This window comes from Piliocolobus tephrosceles, chromosome 5 (genome assembly GCF_002776525.5).
Source record: "Piliocolobus tephrosceles isolate RC106 chromosome 5, ASM277652v3, whole genome shotgun sequence".
Taxonomy (NCBI): domain Eukaryota; kingdom Metazoa; phylum Chordata; class Mammalia; order Primates; family Cercopithecidae; genus Piliocolobus; species Piliocolobus tephrosceles.
Window position 1 is genome coordinate 122,365,156 of NC_045438.1, and position 21,487 is coordinate 122,386,642.

At 38.6% G+C, this 21,487-nt stretch overlaps 1 protein-coding gene across 1 annotated transcript in view; it reads left to right on the forward strand.

The window, feature by feature from the left end:
- The first annotated feature begins 21,232 nt into the window (after positions 1-21,232).
- Positions 21,233-21,487, forward strand: part of RCAN2 (regulator of calcineurin 2) — a 259,448-nt gene continuing 259,193 nt past the window's right edge. Inside the window, exon 1 of the mRNA XM_023212960.2 lies at positions 21,233-21,430. The gene's annotated coding sequence lies outside the window, so the exon portion shown is untranslated. The remainder of the gene's footprint in view (positions 21,431-21,487) is intronic.

Genomic DNA, 21,487 nt, shown 5'->3' on the forward strand with positions numbered 1-21,487 from the left:
GCTGAGTGTTCTGCTTCTCAGAGTAGTTGTAAGCCAAATATCCAGGAGATATGAGGAGACTGCCTGACCAACAGGAGGTTATGGCTGGTGCCAGGTTAAAGGATTTCAAACAAAAAATTGAAATAGAGAGCGTAGGGGTTGGCGTCATATGGTAGGGACTTGGTGGACTTAATGAAAGTGGAGGATTTACTATTTCATTAAGTCCAGGCACTGGATGGTTCAGAACACAGGTCTGAAACCCAGCTGCCTGGCTGTATGGAATCACCCTCTGCCTCAGTTTTCTCATATGTAAAGTGGGAATAATTACACTGTTCATGTCAAAGAGTTGATGTTAGAATTACAACGAATTAATACATGTACAGCACCTAGAGTAGCACTTGGCACCCAATACATGTTAGCTCTTATTATAAGAATAGCATGCTTCTTTTCTCATTGTAAAAGTAATTCAGAAGGTTTAGAAAACAGATACAAGAAAAAAGAAGGAATTAAAAATATCCCAAATTCTCAATGCTCAGATATAAAGTCCTCAGTTATAATCACTGTTAATATTCTGATTTTCTTGAATTTGATTTTCTCTCTCCCTCTCTTCCTCTCTGTATGTATTTATATATATTTAATTCCTTTTATCAAAAAACATATAATACCATAGAGAACTTTACAGCTTGTCTTTTGTACTTAACAATATAGTAAGCATTTTTTCACATAATTATTTATATGAACACTTACAAATGTTCTAGTATTGCTTGGAAAAGAACTAAACCAATAAGGGCAGATTTGGCAGTTTGAAGTTTAAATGTCTTTCAAATGTGTCCATAAAGAGAATGAAAACATGAAAAAATGTAATTTTCTATTGTAAATATTCAAGCAGTAAAATTAGAAAATGTCAAGAGATTGTGTATTGAGCTTTTAAAGTACTAAAAATAGTATTAACAACATTGAGAAATCTGGCCCTGTTCTCCTTTTAGGAGGAATTTGGTCACTTAATTTTATAAAATAAAGTATTAAATTATTTTCCCTCATTTTTAATTTCATGTGTATTTATAGAAAAAGAAATTGTTGTACTTTATCCAGAGAGCAGAAAAGATTTTGAGCTCATGCATTGAATACGTTTATAAATTTAGTCACGATCTGACCAAAGCGCTTGGGTTCCTCCAGCTATTTGGGAGACTCCAGCACCTCGCCAGGTGAGACAGAGAATGGTCATCCTCCATAGAGGAAGTGCTTCCCAGGACTGTCTGCTGGGGGAGGAAAGCATGATGCGGTGCAGGTGAGACTTTGGAGGAGGTGGCAGCTGGAGCACCAGTGGTATGGATTTGGGCTCTTCCCACAGCTCAGGAGTCAGGTGCATAGGGCCCAATCCTGTCACCTGACTAATTCTGTAACCTCAGACAAGTCATTAACCTCTGGGTGCATCACTTTCCTCCTAATTGTACCTCCCTCATAGAGTTCTAGTGAACTATATTAGACTACACATAAGATGCTCAGACAGGGCCTGGCCTACACAGAGTATACACTCCATAAAGAGCATATATATATGTGTATATATATAGTGGGTGATATTATACATAACATTAAAATGTAATAGAAATATCAAAAGTTGATGAAATCAGCTTTTTACATTCTGATCCATAAATTTAATGAATTTATATTTTGGTGACGTAAGCCATTTTGTATGGAGACAGTGTCTCACACTGTGTGCCTCTCTCCCATAGTTTCATGATACAACTATCAGAATATTTTTATTTGTCCAGTGCTTCTGCAGAAAAATTGCTTAGACTTAGAGGGGGTGTTGGCAGGGGCCTATCACATTTGATTCACTTCCTTATGTTGGAAGGAGAATGCATTGGTAACGTGTCAGGGAGCTTTGAGATCTGTCCTCGTTCAAGGACAGACTACTTGGCTACAGGACCCAGAACCGTAAAAATAAAAGATTCGAAGATACAGGTTTAAATCAAATCTGAATTCTGATCCCTGAAGCAAATACCTAATGCTGTCTAAACCTGGGGACTATTGTTTTCTTGGCAGTATGGCTACTATAAACCCTGGCTTAACAGAATGTGAGTTCCTGAGCTCTTTCCCCACAGGAGTGTTGAGAACATTTCCACGCTTCCACACAAACATCGCTAATGTTCCTTGCACTTACGTGGATTTCTGAAAAACACTGAGTTTGGCCTTACCACAGAAGATGACTTTTGGGGAGAGTGAGGCAGTGTAACCATTGGCAATCATGCTTCATGTCTCCGTGAAGGTTGACCGGTGTTGACCTTTCCTGGCAGCATCCCAGTGGTCTGCATTTGGATAGTTGTCAGTATCCTGAACCCAGTTAAAGGAAGAGAGAAGCCCAGGTTTTGGAGGGCACATTGAGGTTTATCTGACCTAAACATCCACCTGAAACAGGCTGCCATACAGTCTCTGCCCAAAGATTTCTCATAAAGTAGAACTTTCCCATGCACAAGGTAAACCCCTATTCGCTATTGCATGAATAGTATTATTAAATCCCTCTTTTATGTGAAAGTGGGGTCTCCTTTCATGTTGCTCTCACTGGTATTTTCGGCCTTTGTACATTGACATTGGGTAAATGGATGCTGTCTTGACCACGTTTCATATTTCCCAATGCTGAAGGTAGCTGTCACATGTTTCTGGTTTTTCTAAAGAAGTCCAAGTTAAAAATGTCAATTTTCTCTAACTGTTCCTCATATAACTTGACTTCTAGACTCCTTCTATCTTGGTTTCCCAGCAGCAAACACTTTCTAGTTTATTATTTTCTCCAATAAAATGTGGCTTATGTTCCAGCAGAGGCCTGGCCCATGCGGAGCACTGAGGCCATTGCTTCCAGTGATCTGTTGGGGTTTTGTTTTGTTTTGTTTTCTAGCTGCTGTGTCATGATCTTGGCTCACATTGAGCCTGCCTTCAATAAAACCCCTGGATCTTTTCACAGGACTCCTGCCAAGCCACAGCTCCTCCCTCGATATTTGTGGAATTGATAGTTTAAAAAACAACATTCACATTTTTTCATATTATAAAAGCAATACACAGCAATTGTAGGAAATTTAGAAAATGTAGTTAAGTAAATATTTTTTAAAATCAGCAATAATCCCACTATTCAGAGAGGCCTGCAGCTGATACTCTGGTGATCATCAGGGGTAGCAAACTCAGATACCAGCAGGGTCCAGGCAAATGTGATAGATGCATGAAGAAGGTTGGGAGTGAGACACTAGGGCATAAGCGGACCAGTTGCCATTTTAAAATGCCAGTCATTATTCATTCAGCTCCTGGCTACCAATTGCTGTCTAGGAGTAAGGGCTCTAAAAAGCCTGAAACAGAAAATCTAAATGTTTTCAAGAGGCATTGTAAATGTAGAATTTTATAAGAAATCTCCTTATTAAGTATTGGCATCACATTTATGTTGACCAATGAATTTACATCTTTAGACCTTCTTGGGTCCTTGAGCTGCTAGCAGTGTGGCCCCTCTGGTGTATATCCTTTCATTTTGCATTCTTTCTTCTCTCCATCTCTCAGAAAAAAAAAGGGGGGGCTTATTCTCCATTATATAACAACTGGCAGTGATGTGTGATCATGTGAGTTAACTCTAGATATCTTTGCATAGCTGACCACTCCTTTTTGGCTTCCCTCTCATTGTCCCTAATATCCACACAGAGTCATTTCTTTCCTATTTTCCACATAGCCTTCTCATTTCCACTGCACAGTTTGTGCTGGGTTAGATCCCTGCCTGAGCTTCACTCCATGTTCACATCTATCACTCCATGATTTGGCCCCAAACGCCGCCTCTCTTTACTGTGCTCCTCATTTTCAGGCTGCAAAAAAGATAAGCCTTTGGAGTCCAAATGACCCATGTTCAAACCCAGCTCTGAACTTTAATAAGCAGTATAACCCTGTGGAAAATTGCTTTGACCTCTCCAAAACCTAGTTTTCACAGCCACAGTGTTGGAAATAATAATGCTTACCTTGAAAAAGTAGTTTAGAGGATTAATAATACTGTATATAAAGTATCAGGAAATTGCAGCTGTTATAATAATATTATACTTGGTTTTAATCATCTATGAGTGTCTATAACTGTTCTCCCCAACTTGATTAGGAAATAATGGCCACCTTAAAATATTCATTGAGCAAATGAATAAATTCAAAAATGATTAAATGAAGAAATGGAAAAGCACAAGCAGGCTGGAAGATCCAAGTTATTCTTAAAGATAGAGATATAGGGAAGTACTCCAAACCAAGAAAGGAAGAAAAGCACTCACACTGGGGAACTGTTTCTTTCCTAACTGACCCTGACTTTTTATGTTACAGAGAAATGCTGGCATTAGAACAAGTGCCTCCTCAGACTAATATTGATTTTAATCATTACTTACTAAACAGCTTGTGTACTCTGTGATTTTTCCAATATGTGGGAAACAGACTTCTCAACTCAGCCTTCTTGGAAGTGTTTCATCACACTAGAGATGTGTCCCTAACTTATCCAGTGGCCGACCTTTCCCTGAACACCTAAAAATACATACATTGCAGTGCCAGCTTCTGGACAGATGCTCACCTCACCCTGCTCATTGGAAGCTCCACCTAAGCCTTGTTGCCAGGAAATGCCACAAGGCCTGTGGGGCTGCTTTGTAGGCTCAATAGGTATGTTTTATGTAAATGGTTGGCCAAAAAATATTCATTGGAAGGAGATAAAAAATCTCTTATTCACCCTCTCCCTCACTCTCTGCACTTTACTAGCTGAATAATCCTGTGAAAAATTAGCTGAATATTTTTGAAACTTAGTTCCTCATCCATAAAACTGGGATAATAATAACTATTTCTCACTCTCAGTATTAGTTAGGTTGCCTTTGGCTGTAAGTAAAAGAAATCCTGACTAAAAGTAGCTTAAACAATAAGGACATTTATAATCTTAAATAACAAGATGTCTAAAAGTAGATGATTCAGAAGCCCGTTGATGTCTGGGGCCCAAGGCAGCCTCTCTGTCGTTCTCCTGGTTTCTGTCATGGTCGTACGATGGCAGTCATCACATCCCCTCATGACAGCATGGACTTTTAACACAGGAACCAAAGGGCTCTCCTGTGCGTTTTTTTGTTATTGTTTAACTTAAGGAGAAAAAGCTTCCCTAGAAACCACCAGAAGATTTCTTTTTAACTTCCATTGGCCAGACATCAACCACATACCCATACCTAAACTGGGACAGAAGGAATTGTTATGATTGGTTCATACCAGTCGTGGGCCATCCCCTGGGGCTGGAGGAAAGCATTAGGCTCCCTTCCCTGAGCACCTTGCATCCTTATGTCTGAACAAAATGGGATGTTGAGCATCCAGGAAAAAGAGGAAATGATTGTTAAATAATAGCTAATAGTGATCACTATAATTTATTGCTGGGTAGCCATGTGCCAAGCTCTGTCTTAGAGACTTTTTGTATGTGAACACCTCATAATGCATCTCTATGACTTAAGAGCTGGCATTCACATTTTACAGACAGGGAAACAGAGCCTTGATAGGTTAAATCAATTTCCCAATGTCACACAGGTAGCAAGCTGGCAAGTAGAAAGATCGGGCTTTAAAGCCAGGCAGATGGTTTCCAAATCCTACGCAACAAAGCCTCAATCTATGCTAGCCTCCCCTGTAAGGGTCTACCACTCCCTCCACTGGGCAAAGATAACCCTGAACCATCCAAAACAAGGTCTTAGATGTGAAGTGAGTACATGAAGACTGGGTAAGCGCTTAGGTTGCCAGGGCAACAATATGGTTACCCACCTAGTAGATAGTTTCTACTGACAACATTGATAATACATCCTGCTTATTGTAGGCCAGGGATCCTTGTGACCTATCTCAATCAATCATTATAACAACCAGCAAGTTCAATATTCTTCCCCTTAGGCTAAAATAGAAAATGAGGCTCAATTAACTTGCCCGAGGAGGTAAAAACCTAGATTTGAACTCAGTTTTGCTTGATTCCAAGGTCCATGCTCTTTGTTCCTGCACCCCTCAGCTTATTAAAACACTTAATAAATGAATAAAGTTTACATCTACATCAGCCAGGAATCAGTCCTCCAACATGCAGGGAATTCCCCCACTGAGATATCAACCAGGAAGAGTAACTCCTCCAGGATGCAGGAATTATGAAGCTGTGATTCATTAATAATTAACCAATAGATTTAATCATGAAGAAAAATAATATTTATGTAGCTGGTCCTTCCTATAAAGCTGTCGAGAGTTTGTTTCTACTTCTGTTAAGACATTTATTGTATCTTTACAGTTTATTGTGAATTCATTGGTGTCCTGATCTCACTTTGAGACGGTAAGCTCCCTGAAGACAAACCATTTTTTCCCTTCTCTCTTGATCTTTTCATGCTGTCTAGCACAACCTAGTAGTTACTCTATGCTCAAGAACTACATGTGACATATTTTTAAATAACATTTTTATTTTGCTATATTTTGGATTTACTGAAAAGTTGTAAAGATTGTACAGAGAGTTGGTATACACTCTCTAGTGTTTTCTTAGTTGTCATACAACCTTCATATATTTGTCAAGACGAACAACTTGACATTGTTTCTAAATTAACTAAACTACAGAGTTTCATCAGATGTCATTAATTTTTCCACTAATGCCCTTTTCTGTTCTGGAGATCCAATCTAGGATACCACAATACACAGTATGTGTAGCATTTTACTTGGAAGACAGTTTATTACTTTAACTGTCTAAATGTGGTAAGAAAGGAATCATATATATATATATATATATATAGAGAGAGAGAGAGAGAGAGAGAGAGAGAGATTTTATTTATAATAATAACACTAAAAATAGCCAGGATTTACTAAGTTCTTACTATGCGCCAGACACAATTCTAAGAAGTTTATATTTATTATGCCATTTCTTTCCTTACAAATACTCTATGAGGCAGGTACTATGTAGCTCCGTTTTATGCATAGGAAACTAAGGCAGGCAGTCTTCATGTCCCTTAGCTTGTAGGAGCCATGATTCAAAACCAGTCAGACCCTCACATGCCCTATCTAAATGCAATATTTTAGAATCAGCTGCAAAGATGTGAAAGGAGTATTAGGTGGCTTAAAAAAATTTTTTTAACTAGTGTGTTATGGTGAAAGGTAAGGCTGGAATAGTTGCTGTTCTTTTCAGACTTATTTTTCAGAGCTTCTGTTTTTCCATTCACCTCCTACAAATGGAGAAAGGGCAGTATGCAGAGGCTGTAAGACTTTTGCTAAAAGAGAACTGAAGCTCCTGACACCTCATCTCAAACTTCTTCCGGTCTCATGTACTAGAGTGTCACATCCAAGCCTGGGATATAAATGATAAATGAATGTGGTTGATCATCATTTTTCCCCTTGCTAAACCTCACCCAAGTGCTCTCACGCTGAAAGAGCAGAGGTGTTGAAAGAAAGAATGGAGGAGAACTGGCAGAGCACCATGGCGAGGCTCAAAGGGCAGGCTGGCATCTCCCTGGCACAGGATGTTCCCAGTTACAGCTACTTGAGCTCCATTTAATTTACAATGGGGAGACTAATAAAATATTAGCAATGAACAACAAATCCCAAAAATGCTCAGAGCTAAACTATTGTCCTTTGAACTCACAATTTTTCTCTTTCCTCTTACTATTCAACACAATGTTTGAGAGAACCACTTTTCATTTGAAAATTCCTGTTGTAGGCCTAGAGATTTATTATCATAAGTTTATAGTTATGGTTAGTGGCTAATAAATTACTGCATAAACAGGTCCTCATATTTTTTTATTAAGTATGGTAGCAGGGCCAAGAGTTAAAAGGAGAATGAGAGGCTGCAAAAATAGCTCATCACGAGATCTTTCCATCCATTCATTACTCATTCAACAAAAAAATGCTGTGTCCCTGTACGTGCCCAGCACTAAGTCATGTTCTCTATGTAGAAGGGAAGCTATATATGAGACTAAATCATCAGTCTAGTGTTATAGTTCCTATTTAAGAAATATGTATGTACATGGCTTTACAAATTGCCCATCACTACCCATAAGTGGTACTTAAACTAATTCTACAGCTTGCAGACAGCAATACATGAAATGGAACAGAGTAATGTTGAAAATACCTGGTCCATCACACACATTAAATAAAAATATTCTTTCATGAAACTTTCATTTCAGTAACATATAGGTTGTATGTGCGTGAGAGAGACAGAGAGAAGGAGAGAGAAAAACAGGAATATATTTCTTACCATTGATTTTAGTCAAAGAAGTTTCAATGGCACTGTTCAGTTGGGAAACAAATGTGGAAGTGGGAAATTCCTCCTGAAGTGGGAGGAGGAAGACAGGAAGAGTCTCCATGATGCTTGAGTTGAGTCTTGAATAATAGTTTTTTACCAGGTGGATTATATGATGAAGGATGTGCTAAACTAACAACAGCAGAATGGGAAAGGCACAGGAAGGCCCAAAAACTTGTGATATTATGAGCACTACAAGTTCTGCCTTTCTCCTGATATTTGAGAGCTATGGAGCTTATGCACTGTCAGATGACCAGAGAGAATTACTACCTTGTGTGTGCCTGAGAGCAGAACTTCTCAAATTTAATGTGCACTCGAATCACCTGGGGATGTTGCAATCTGATTCAGGAGGTCTGGGATGGGTCCTGACACTGCATTCTAACAAGTTCCCAGGTGATGTTGATGCTGCTTATCCAGGCACTATGCCTTGAGAATCAAGGCCTGTTCTTAGAGAATGAGAAAGCATTGTTTCCAGTGTTCTGATTTTATTCCAGGACTATATATGATCCCTGTGATCTGCCTAGATGTAGGCAGCCTTCTGGTGTGTGGGAATGCAGGGAGTTGCAGAACCAGGTAAAATGCTGTCTAACAGTCATTGAATACTACCATCTGGCAGGTGCTGTTTTAGGTCCATTATGGGTAGGTTCTTATTAGAAAATATAACAAGCTGGAAGGTATGGAAGGTAGGCACTATTATTATTGCCATTTTATATATAAGGAAATTCAGTAACTTCCTTGAGGTCATAGGATGTGGTCAAGCAAGAATTGGAATCCCAGGCTCTTACCAGTATAGTTATCCTTTGCTGTTTGAGTGGTTGGAACTGAAAGTGCACTCAGTTCTGTCTTTCTTGGCAGGGCCATTTTCCCGTTGTCTTTTTAGGTTTTTCTTCTACAAATGGCAGTATAAGCACTTACGAAACAAAGTGGAAATAGCACGTACTTCACTAGGTTGTCTTAAGGGTTAATATAAATAGTGCATATAAAGCACCCAGGTTATTGTCTGACAGCAGGAGGCCTATAAAACACTGTTATTTAGATTACGTTGTTGGTTATGAGACCAGAAACGTCAGAGGTTTTAGAGCCAGACTTCCTTCTTCTCCCCACTCCAAACAATTCCCTAATCTTCTTATACAGTTGTCTAGGAAAATGTCATTGCTTGGGAATTTTTGTTGTGTATTATTTGGGATAATTTTTTCTTTTGTATTGTTTATTTGGGATTGGCTTTTGGATTGTGTTAAGGGAGTGGAAGCAGAAGTTTCTTTTCTTATCCCGGCAGAAAACTGTATCCCATTAAAGATATATGGCAGCAGAAACTAATCGCACCTTCTTGAAAGGTCCTAATGCCAACTCCAGAACATCCTCAGCACATCACAAAAACATACTAGATTACAAGCTGAAATGGAGTACCTGGGCTTACATTCTATCAGATATTATGAATCCCAAACCATTAGTGGTTGCCAGTAGCCACATTCCATCACTTCTTTTCCTCTAGAAAGTATTGCCTTTAGGTTGATGGGGGGTCCTATCAAAGAAACAATACATTTTGCTCTCAGATAAATTCAAGTCTATGATGGTACATGTCAAGATTAAATATATTGATTACTTTGAAAGGTTTCCTTCTGAGATAACTTCAAAATATTTTACATCCTTTTATTCTTTTCCTTTGTTTTCCTTCCATATCAAAATTTGGACAAATTATTATCACTATTTTGCTACATCAATCCTTAACTTGCTGTGTGCTGACAAATGTCTAATTGAGCACAAGGCATAAAATCATTGAGCATTGCCCGAGTGAAGTTTGGCTGTGGAAAGTAAGAATGGAATGAAATAACATTTAATTTAATAAGGATGAAATGAAACTGTAACCTACCAACCTTGGTTCTTCTTGATGTATCTTTGGGCCCGAGATGAGGTTTCAGTGTTTCTTTGCCAAGTGTGGAAAAATTTGGAGAATAACTGACTAGCAATCTTCTCACCAAGGAGTAGGGAGAACTATTTTTATTGAATTCTAAAATATTAAATTTAGAAAAAAACTCTTGTAGATTATATGAATCACTTATCTTCCCCAATATTTTACAAATGAGAAAACTGAGGCCCAGATAATTTAGCCCATTGTCACACAGCTAATCAATTGATGGCCAAGGAAAATGAGACATTTTGGTCTCTTTTCCACTTTATCAGCAGCAATTTTATTTATGCCATTTATTCTATGTTTATCCCTATATTATTATACTAGATATACTAGGGAAGGTGGTTACAGTTGCTCTAAAATTGAAACTACAGATGGTGTAATGTTTCCAAAATTCAGGTAAGAAGATATCAGAGGTTAGGGTATAGCATTCCGGGTGATCTATTCCTGAAATGTGGACCTCTGAGCTGCAAGTCTGGGGCAGCTCATGAATGCACAATTAAAAGGAGGAAAGGTTTCATTGGAACACAAGCAGTCTTCTTGGAGGGGCAACTTTCTCTTTCTATCACATGACACACACATAAGTAGCCATTTGTGTGTGTGTGTGTGTGTATGTGTGTGTGTGTGTGTGTGTGTGTGTGTGTTAGGGGAGGGAGGAGAACTAAGGCAAGTCCCTGTTGCTGGCACAGCCCAGCTTCACCAAGAAGTCACAGTGCTCCCATCTTCCCCAGTTCCAAGTTGGGTGGGACCTAGTCACATTTCCCATGGATGTCCGTGTAGGCCATCTGAAATGCTATTTCAGAGACACAGTGTTCTAAATCAGGTTTTGTGTTTTGGCAGAGGACTGGAACCCTCTTTTCTAATATTACTTCTGTGGGAAAGTGTTTTCTGAGCTCCAAACAACTCAACTTACAAATGCATTTTTGGAATATGACCCATTTATATGCTGAGGACTGCCTGTTCCGGGGGGAAAACAACTTCCCATGTACAGCTTGGTGGAACCAACTGCAGGCATTTCTTATGTTGATATTATTCAAAGAATATTATATAATGTGCCTGAAATCTGAAGCACATTCAAGCTTTCTTCCAGGTAGGGTTGGTTACTAGGTAAGCAGCTCTCCTATGAGGTAGAATTTAAGGATGAGATGAGTCCCTCCTTCCCCATTGATGCCCTCAGCTTGGTTTTATCAAGCTCTCTGAAATTGCCAAACCAAGTAATGTGGTTTGGGAGGCTTAGAATGTTGTCTAAGAATGTTATCTCTCTATAAGTATTTTCCACACTATGAACTAGAAAAAAAACTTATTTACGTACATTTTTTTTTTACTTCATAGACTGTGAGAAGAATCTTAAAAACAAAATACCTCCCCACCCATCTTTTTGTTTGTTTTTGTTATTTTTCTCCTTTTGGGCAAACCAAGTAATTAATGCCAAGTAAGTGCCAATTAAGGTGGGAGTTTTATGTGTGCTGAATCAGTATGTTGGGCACAACTTTTTCTTAAACCAAGGTTCTTATTTCTGTTTTGACTATTAAAAATACAGATTCACAGGTCCTACTCCTAAAGACTTTCAGGGAAGTGAGAGCTAGGATTTTGTAACCTGTATATTTTAAAACTCTCAAGAAAAATTAGTAAAGTCGCTTCTGAGGCAAGATATAATATTTACTGATTCACTAATCAATTAATTTAATTATTCCTTCTTTCCTTATATACCAAAATGTGTTTATTGCAATGTAGGTACTGGGTGCCAGGCATAGAAAGACAAGAAAAGCACATGCATAGTAAGAGAAGAAAGTGATGTGGGAGCTACTGATATTTTTTGGTGAAATTTGGGAGACTGGCATCACAAAAGTCTTCACAGAAGCATTTATTTATTCATGAGGTAACAGCTGAGTCATAGAACGTCTAAATTATTAAGCTAGATAGCTTGATTCAAAGCTCAGCTCTACCACTTCCGAACTTAGAACCACTGTCAAGTTGCTTAGCTTTCTGTGTCTCAGTTTTCTCATCTGTAAAATGGGGCAATCTTAGTACCTACCTCAGAGAGCTGCCATGAAGATTAAACGTGCTGATGTAGCTCAGGTGCTTAGAAAAGTGACCTCAAGCTTCGGCACGCATCAGAATCTCCTGGAACTCTTTTTAATTAACATACGTTTCTGGGTCACCACCCCGAGTTTCTGATTCAATAGATATAGGGTGGAACTGAGAATTTGCATTTCTAAAAATTTCCCAGGCAGAGGGGAATGTCAGTGCATGGCATGGAAGTGAAAGCAGGGGACAGAAGACAGAGAAACTGACAGAGAGACAGGATGGACCATGGCCACCAGACTGTAAAGAGCCTTGTCCCATTTAAGTGTAGATGTTATCTGAGAGTAACCAGAGATCCTATTATCAGCCATTAGCACCTTCGCTGAAATTAAGTTATCAGAGTATTCTGTCAATGTGTCAAACCCTGGAGAAATCTGACTCATGCCTCAATTTTGATGGCCCCAATAGATCAGTGTTTCTTCTTTGGAAAATCAACCCACACCACTGAGTCACAGGCACCTGCAGGTGCTCAGTTGTCCAGACCCCTGTGGTGGGACCTGTGGATTGGATCCATGATCACACCTGGAATTGCCTATCAGCATCTGCATACTCATCTTCTCCAATCCCCAAATGCACATTGCTTTTATTTGCAGACTTTAAAAAATACAGCATCGGGAGTCTTAGAATGTTGTCTAAGAATGTTATCTCTCTATAAGTATTTTCCACACTATGAACTAGAAAAAAAACTTATTTACGTACATTTTTTTTTACTCCAGAAACTGTCAGAAGAATATTAAAAACAAAACACATCCCACTCATCTTTTTGTTTCTTTTGTTATTTTTCTCCTTTCGGGCAAACCAAGTAATTAATGAGTTTTAAGTTTAACAGATTATTCCTGAAGTGCAGTTCATTGTGCATGCCTGTGTCTGTGTAAGAAATGCAGATAACTTAGCTGCCCTGTGGCTGTTTTCATGCATCTCATTCTACCAGCACTTTGTACAACTTTACACACTCCAGACACACCAAACCCAAGGAAGGTCCAATATGGGCGGCAGTGGCTTTCATCCTGGGGCCACTATGAAGGCAGGTTTGACTACTTGGGGCATGACATGCGGTAACAAAAGGAAAAAGAGAAATCAGGGACAGGCAGTTTTCCTCTGGCATCTGAACAATAATATGGATGTGTCATGATAAAAGGAACAGGGAGAGTCACAAGGAGGAAAACTGCTCTTACTGTTACATCAAAACTGAAGAAGTAGGAGGAGGCTGGAGGTGGAGAGAAATCACATAATAGGAGAAAGTACTTTGGTGGGTAGAATTTATAGACAGAAAGCCCACTGACTGTGGCATCACTCCCAATAATAGTTTTAGCCTTATTTCATCCTGCCTGCCTTATAGATAAGATTTATTAACAAACTTAGCAAAGAATTACCCCTGCTTTCTATAGCATCTAATCCAGAGCAAAGCACTGCTTCCTTGAACTCTCCCGAAAATCATTTAAGTTCAAATCCTGTAAGTCCTTTCTAACATCCTCTTCCTGTGTGATACCCCACTAGCTCCAAGGTGTGTGTTTACTCTCATTACAATGAGCAATAAACCCAAATTACTCAACAGCAGGTGTTTTCTTGATGGCCTTTGGCTGGAGGATATTGACAGTAGAAATTCTTGAGCTATTAGAGACAGACTCAGTCATTTTGACCTTATTTTTTCAATGAGTATGTGGGTTATTTTCCCACTCCCACCTCCCCCAGCCCATGAAAGTCTTTAGAGCAATTGAGAGCAACCAAAACTTGTCCATAGGATCACTCACTGTGTTCCCCGACTCAGTGAGCCCTCCTCAACCCTCTACTCTGCTCTGAATGCTACTAAGAAAAACTAAAACAAATTAACTTGAATGTTTTAAGAAGTGCTTCTTCCCTCCTTTTCAATTTCACAACTTGACATGAAATATTGTAAACCTAGAATAAATACACATGACAGCCTCTACTTTCAGACTAGAAATCTGGGCTGCTCTAGTTTATTTTCATTTTAAACCCAGCCCATTTTTATTTTTTCCACTGCAAGGCGTAGAACTGTTGCATTAAAAATATATCTTTTTCATATAACATTACAACACATCTAAATCTATAAGGAATATTCTGAAGTGTAGATATGCTACATGGTACTTTTCCAGTAGTAAATGTGGGCCAGTTTGATGCAGGAAAAAAGAACAGCTACTTGATTGAAACTCACAAGACTGGGGGGTTTTTAGTCTGAGTTTTCCACGAACCATCACTTTGACCTTGGAAAAGCCATGTTTTCTAAGCCTAAATTATCTATCATCCATTAAACATTTATTGAAAACCTGCTCTACGCATGATATTAGGGTAAGTTGCTAGCTCTATTCCTTAAGTAGTTTGCAAATAATATAATGTGACATGTATTGCATAGAAGCATGTTTTTAAAAGCACTACAGAAGCACTGAAAAGGAAGGCTTAATTCACTTGTCATGGTCACTAAAAATGGCTGTATGTTTTTATACACAGGACAACCTATGGTCTCAAACCAGGCTACTTAGGGTCCACTCTGACTCAACTTACCAGGGCTGGGCAATCTATTTGTATCTTGGTTTCCTGATCTGTAAACTGGAAATAATAATTGTACCTATCTCATCAGGAATTATGAGGATTACATTAATTTATATGTACAAACTGCAGAGAACAGTGATTCAGCAACCACTCAAAAAACATGTTTAATGTTGTTGTGATTATTTCTAGTTATAGTGCTAGATAATCTGTACATTTCCTCACAAATTCAAACTTTATAATTTTTCCTAGTGTGGAAGCAAATAGTCTAAAGTCATTTCTTTGAATATCTGAGTATGGATCTTTGGAAAATATGAAATCTTTCAAGGATCATAAGTGACTTTTAATAAAGCCTACACTTGGTGAATTGAATTTTTCTCTAAGTCAAGAACAACGAAGCAGGCAAACCTACAAGGGATATATTTCACTCAAAATTCTAAGCTCTGTAAGAGCAAGCATGTTGTCTTATTCATTGCTATATCCCTAGCACCTATAGCAGTACCTAACACATAGTGGATTAGTGGATTCTCAGCAAATACTTGTTCAATGAATAAATGAATGTTTGGCACATAAAGACAAGTACTGCTTTATTTTTTATTTTTTATTTTTATTTTTTTACAGAGTCTCTCTCTGTTGCCCAGGCTGGAGTGCAATGGCGCTATCTCAGTTCACTGCAGCCTCCGCCTCCCGGGTTCAAGTGATTTTACTGCCTCAGCCTCCCAAGTAGCTGGGATTACGAGCACTTGCCACCATGCCCAGCTAATTTTTGTATTTTTAGTAGAGATGGGGTTTCACCATGTTGGCCTGGATTGTCTCCATCTCTTGACATCATGATCCGCCCACCTCGGCCTCCCAAAGAGCTGGGATTACAGGCGTGAGCCACTGTGCCCAGCCGACGGGTACGTATTTTAATTCTCTTCAGTTACTTGAATTATGTATAAAGAATTCTAATTTAATAGAGTGATAATTCTCAACCTATTTTCCCCCATAGACCTAAGATATATGATGTTCTTATATTAATAATGTCAATTACAAAAGCATTTCGATCCAACTCAGAGCAGAAGGGAAAAGGAAAAGAAATATGGATACCATGGAAGCACATTAGAATCACAGGAGGAAATATGTATTGTGGGACAGTCCCCAGATTCTGACTGTTCAAAGTGAGCATGACCTTTGTGTGTTCTTTGACAATCACTGACAATGATGGAGGTCTCAAGTAGTGGTCCCCGGGCTCTAACTTCATTCAGTTTTATCACTGACTTAAATAAGGGTGTAGACAGCATACTTAGAAAATTTGCCAATGACACAAATCTGGATGGGATAACAGATACTTAACATACTGAAGGCAAAAATTAAGCTCTGAGTGATCTCAGCTTGTGAAATTATAGGATCATTCTAACAAGAATGTTTTGTTTAAAAATTATACTCTGCAGATAGAGAATATGAGGTAAGTATTGGGAGAGGTATATTGTTGTGCAGCAAAGTATTTAAAAGACTGAGGGATTATAGTTGAAAGTAAATTCAACATGAATCAACTGAGTGATCTGACAGCAAAATAACTATATAGGCACTTAAGAGGAATTAATGGAAATAGTATTCAGGAGAATGGAGGTGATGGATCCATTTTACCCTCCTCTGATCACATACACTTTTATTTATTTATTTATTTATTTATTTATTTATTTATTTATTTAGAGACAAGATCTTGCTTTGTTACCCAGGCTGGAGTGCAGTGCCATGATCTTGGCTCACTGCAGCCTCAACCTCCTGGGCTCAAGTGATCCTCTCACCTCGGCCTCCCAAGTAACTAGGACTAGAGGCACACATCACCATGCCCGACTAATTTTTGTATTTTTGTAAAGACATGGTTTTGCCATGTTGCTTAGACTGGTCTTGAACTCCTGAGCTCAAGTGATCTGCCCACCTCAGCCTTCTAAAGTGCTGGATTACAGGTGTGGGTCACCATCCCTGGCCCTATTATTTACTTAAAGTCTCTTCTTTCATCTCTTTTCTCTTCTTTCTCTTGCAGGAAGACAGCATTATATGGGTTGGGCAGGGGAGAGGAGGTCATCAGAGAAAGGATGGTACAGTAGGAGTCGAGGCTTGTACAAAGACGGTGTCTGAGTAGGGCACTCGCCCAAAAAAGATTGGAAAAATAAATTTATTGAGGATGATAGGAACCATGTTTTCCCATTGTTAGAGAAAAGAGGTATACGTTGGAAAAGGAGGAAAACGAGAATAAACCCTATGGTGTTGGATTGGAATTGCGGGATTGTTGCAAACTCATGATTTTCAATATATAAAAGTAGACATAGAAATAAAGAAGTAAATTTATATACAGACATATGTATAAAATATGTATGAAAGGGAAAAGACAACTCACAGAATGAGAGAAAATATTTGTAAATCATATCTTTGAGGAGTTAATATCCAAAATTCTTAAAGGACTCTTACAACCCTACACAAAAAAGACAGACTAATTAAAACATGAGAAAAAGCCAAAAAAATTAAATACTTAAGCATAAATTCAATAAAATATTTACAATATCTCTATGAGTGAAGCTACAAAGCTCTAATAAAAGGAATCAGAGAGGAACTAAATAAATGGAGGGATATTCCATCTTTATGTACAGGAAGACTCAGTGTGGTCAATATGTCAGTTATTCCCACCTTGATCTGTAGATTAAATGGCATCCCAATCTAAACTGCATTATTTTCTGTATGTTGACAAAATGATGCTAGAGTTTATATGGGAAGGCAAAAGATCTGGAGTAGTCAACAAAAAATATTGAAGGAGAAGAACAATGTCAGAGGACCAAACCAACTTGACTTTCAGATTTATTGTAAAGCTACAGTAATCAAGATAGTGTGGTCTGAGTGAAAGGACAAACAAATACATCAGTGGAACAGAATACAGAGCCCAGAAATAGACCCACACAAATACATAGTTAACTTATCTTTGATGAAGGTCCAAACATGATACAACAGAGAAGAGATAATCTTTTCAATATATAGTGCTGGAACAAGAGGATACCCACATGAAAGAAAAAAAGAGATTCTAGGCACAGACCTTATAATCTTCACAAAAACTAACTCACAATAGATAATAGACCTAGATGTAAAATTCTAAACCATAAACCTCCTAGAAGATAACATGGAAGAAAATCTAGATAACCTTGGGTTTGGTGATAGCTTTTTAGAAACAGTGCAAAAGGTAAAATCTATAAAAAATTGATAAGCTGGACTTTATTAAAAAGAAAAGCAGGCCAAGCACGGTGGCTTATGCCTGTAATCCCAGCACTTTGGGAGGCCAAGGTGGGCAGATGACGAGGTCAGGAGTTCGAGACCAGCCTGGCCAATATGGTGAAACACCGTTATTACTAAAAATACAAAAAAATAGCCGGGCATGGTGGTGGACACCTGTAGTCCCAACTACTCAGGAGGCTAAGGCAGAAGAATTGCTTGAACCCAGGAGGCGGAGGTTGCAGAGAGCCGAGATCGCGCCACTGCACTCCAGCCTGGGTGACAGAGAGAGACTCCATTTCAAAAAAATAATAAATAAATAAATAAAAATTGCTCTGCAAAAGACACTGTCAAGAGAATGAGAAGACAAATACCAGGCAGGAGAAAATATTTATAAAAGACATATCTAACAAAGAACTCTTATTCAAAATACAAAAATAACTCTTAACAGTAGAAAACAAGAAAAACAACGATAAGAAAATAATCTGATTTTAAAAATGGGCAAACGATCTGAACTGATGCCTCACCAAAGAAGATGGCAAATAAGGCATTGCAAATGGCTTTAAGCATATAAATTTGACAAATGGCAAATAAGCATATAAAAATTCTCAACATCATGTCAATAGGCAGCTACAAACCAAAATAATGAGATGCCCATTAGAATGGTGAAAATCCCAAACACTGTCAACACCAAATGCTGGTGAGGATGTGGAGTAACAGGAAATCTCCTCCATTGCTGGTGGCAATGCAAAATGGTATGGCCCCTTCAGCAGAGTTTGTCAGTTTCTTACAAAATTAAACCTACTATATGATCTGTCAATCACACTCCTTGATATTTACCCAAACAAGTTAAAAGCTTACATTCACACAACTACTTGCACAAGAACACTTAGAGCAACTTTTTAATAATTGTCAAAACTTGGAAGCAATCAAGTTGTCCTCCAACAGGTGAATGAACAAATAAACTGTGGTATATCCAGACAATGAAATATTATTCAGTGCTAAAAAGAAATGAGTTATTTGAGCCATGAAAAGACAGGGAAACTTACATGCATATTAAGTGAAAGAAGCTAATCTGAAATGACATTCACCTATATGACATTCTGGAAAAGGCAAAACTATGGGGACAATTAGAAATTCAGTGGTTGCCAGAGCTTAGTGGGGAGGATGGGATGAATAGGCAGAGCACAGAGGATGTTTAGGGCAGTGAAGCTATTCTGTGTGAAACTATAATGGTGGATTTAGGTCATTATACTCTTGTTCAAACTCAAAAAAGTACACCACCAAGAGTGAATCTGTAAACTATGGACTTTGGTTGATAATGTTGTGTTCATGTAGCTGTATTCATTGTATTACTCCTGTGTCGGACTTTGATAGTCAGGGAGACTATGCATATGTGGGGGCAGGCAGTATATATGAGCTTTCTGTTCCTTCTGCTCAACTTTTCTGTGAACCTAAAAGTTTATATTTATAATGTCATGTACAACCATTGAGAGGCAGCCTAGTGGGGACTCCAAAGCCAGGTTGTCTAGGTGTGAATTCAGCTTTCCACTTGTTAGCTTCAGCAAGTCATTTATTTAATCTTTCTGTGTTTTCTTTACTATAGGCTAATTATAGTACCTATCTAATAGAGTTGCCATGAAAGTGAAATGAATTAATGTATAAAAATTCATTGGTATGGAGTGTGGCATACACTAAATGCTCAATAAATGTTAGCAAACCAAAATTCTAATCTTATTTACCACCATTCTTAACATTAGCTACACTTTAGCCTCACTCCTTCTGCTCTCCAAAATCCTCTTCAAACTCAGACATCATCCCATAAACTCCTTTTCTCTCCGTATTTTCTTCTTGCCATTAACATTTGTTATGCTAGTAACATTTTGTTATTCTCAAGGTGAACAAAAAGAGGCTATTTGGTCACTTTTCATTTTTGTCCCTCATTGATTATGCTTCATTCGTCACACAAGCTGACAAACACAGAATTTCTCTTAGCAGTAGAAGCAGGAATATGTGGCTGTGAGAACTCAGAAAAAGCATCTAGAAGAGTAACAATATCTATATTTGGTGTTAGGAAAATGGCCATGTTGATTTTGGTAACAACTAACATATGTTGAGTATCACCCTGTGCCAGGCACTGTGCTTAGGTGTTTTACATGTATTACCTCATTTAGTTCTCACATTAAAACCTGTGTTTTTCCAACTTTTCAAAATTTCTACAATGAATATGTTGCTTCTATAAGCTGAAAATTTTATTTGTAAATGTATATTCACAAACTAATAAATAGGCCCTGTTAAGATGAAAGTCATCAGTTTGGCGAAGATTCTAGGAAGTACTCCCTAATAAGTGAGATTTTGTTTAAAGGGTTGGGGTTGCTTTACTTGGAAAGAAAGGGGATCCTGGAGTGCATTAGACGTGCTAGCCATTTTGACATATTTTAAAGATAGTTAGAAGAGGAATTTGACTTGGTTTCTTTGACTTCAAAAAGTAAGCGAGAACTGATTATTCAAGGGAGGCAAATTTTTGCTCAACTTAAGAATGCCCTTTCAGACAATTCTATCCCAAACGGCAATTATTTAAATCAACGACTATTTACAGATTTATGCATCCAGGGGAAGGCTGGACGAGGGGAGGCCTAAGGTCATTTTCAATTCTGAAATTGTGTTTATATTAATGCAGATTAATCAGAGAGAAGAGCCAATGTCTACCTTTTTTTGTTGGAAAAAAAAGTGATTCTATGTCAACTTTGGAAAAAAACAACGTAGTGTCTGGGTAAGTGAAGCTTATGGACTGCTTCAGCGCAATCGTAATATTGTTATCAGAAAATCAAAAGGCATAAAAAGCAAAAAGAAAACGGCTTATTTATGTAGCAATTAGAAAGATGACAGAACACAAATCTGATTTAAATGTTACCGACTCCCTCCCTCAGGTTGATCTGCATACCCCCTTCCTTTAATTTCCCGCACTCTCCCTATTACAATCTTTTGCATAATTCACATTCTCTTGCCATGAGACTCAGTCCTGTTCCTATCTGTGTCACCCGTAAGCCACAGGCTTCCTCGCCCATTTGAACTGCTTTATTCCGTAAAGCAGAGACTTCTACTGGGGTTAACTTTGTTGAGCAACAGATCTACCCTAGATTCCCCTTCACCTTCAGCCCCGTTTGCTGTAGGATACCAGCCTCCCACTCACTGTGTCACGGCTCTCACACAATAGAAGTCCTTGCAGCCCCAGCCCTTCTGTCCTCAGGTCTATTGGCTGCAAATCCTGGCAAAGCTGTGAAGCCCGCGCAGGGCACCTTCAGCGGCCTGGGCTGGGCCCGGCGCAGGACTCCAGCCAGAGGGCGCCAGCGCCCACCAAGTGCAGAAGCCCGGGGAAACCAACCAGGGGCTCCCCGACATTTCCTCAGTTAGCCAGAGTCGGGGGGCTCAGACATCTGGTAAGAAGAGTCTTTCTCCCAGTACTCCCCAACTACAGTTTGCTTCTCTGCCCATTT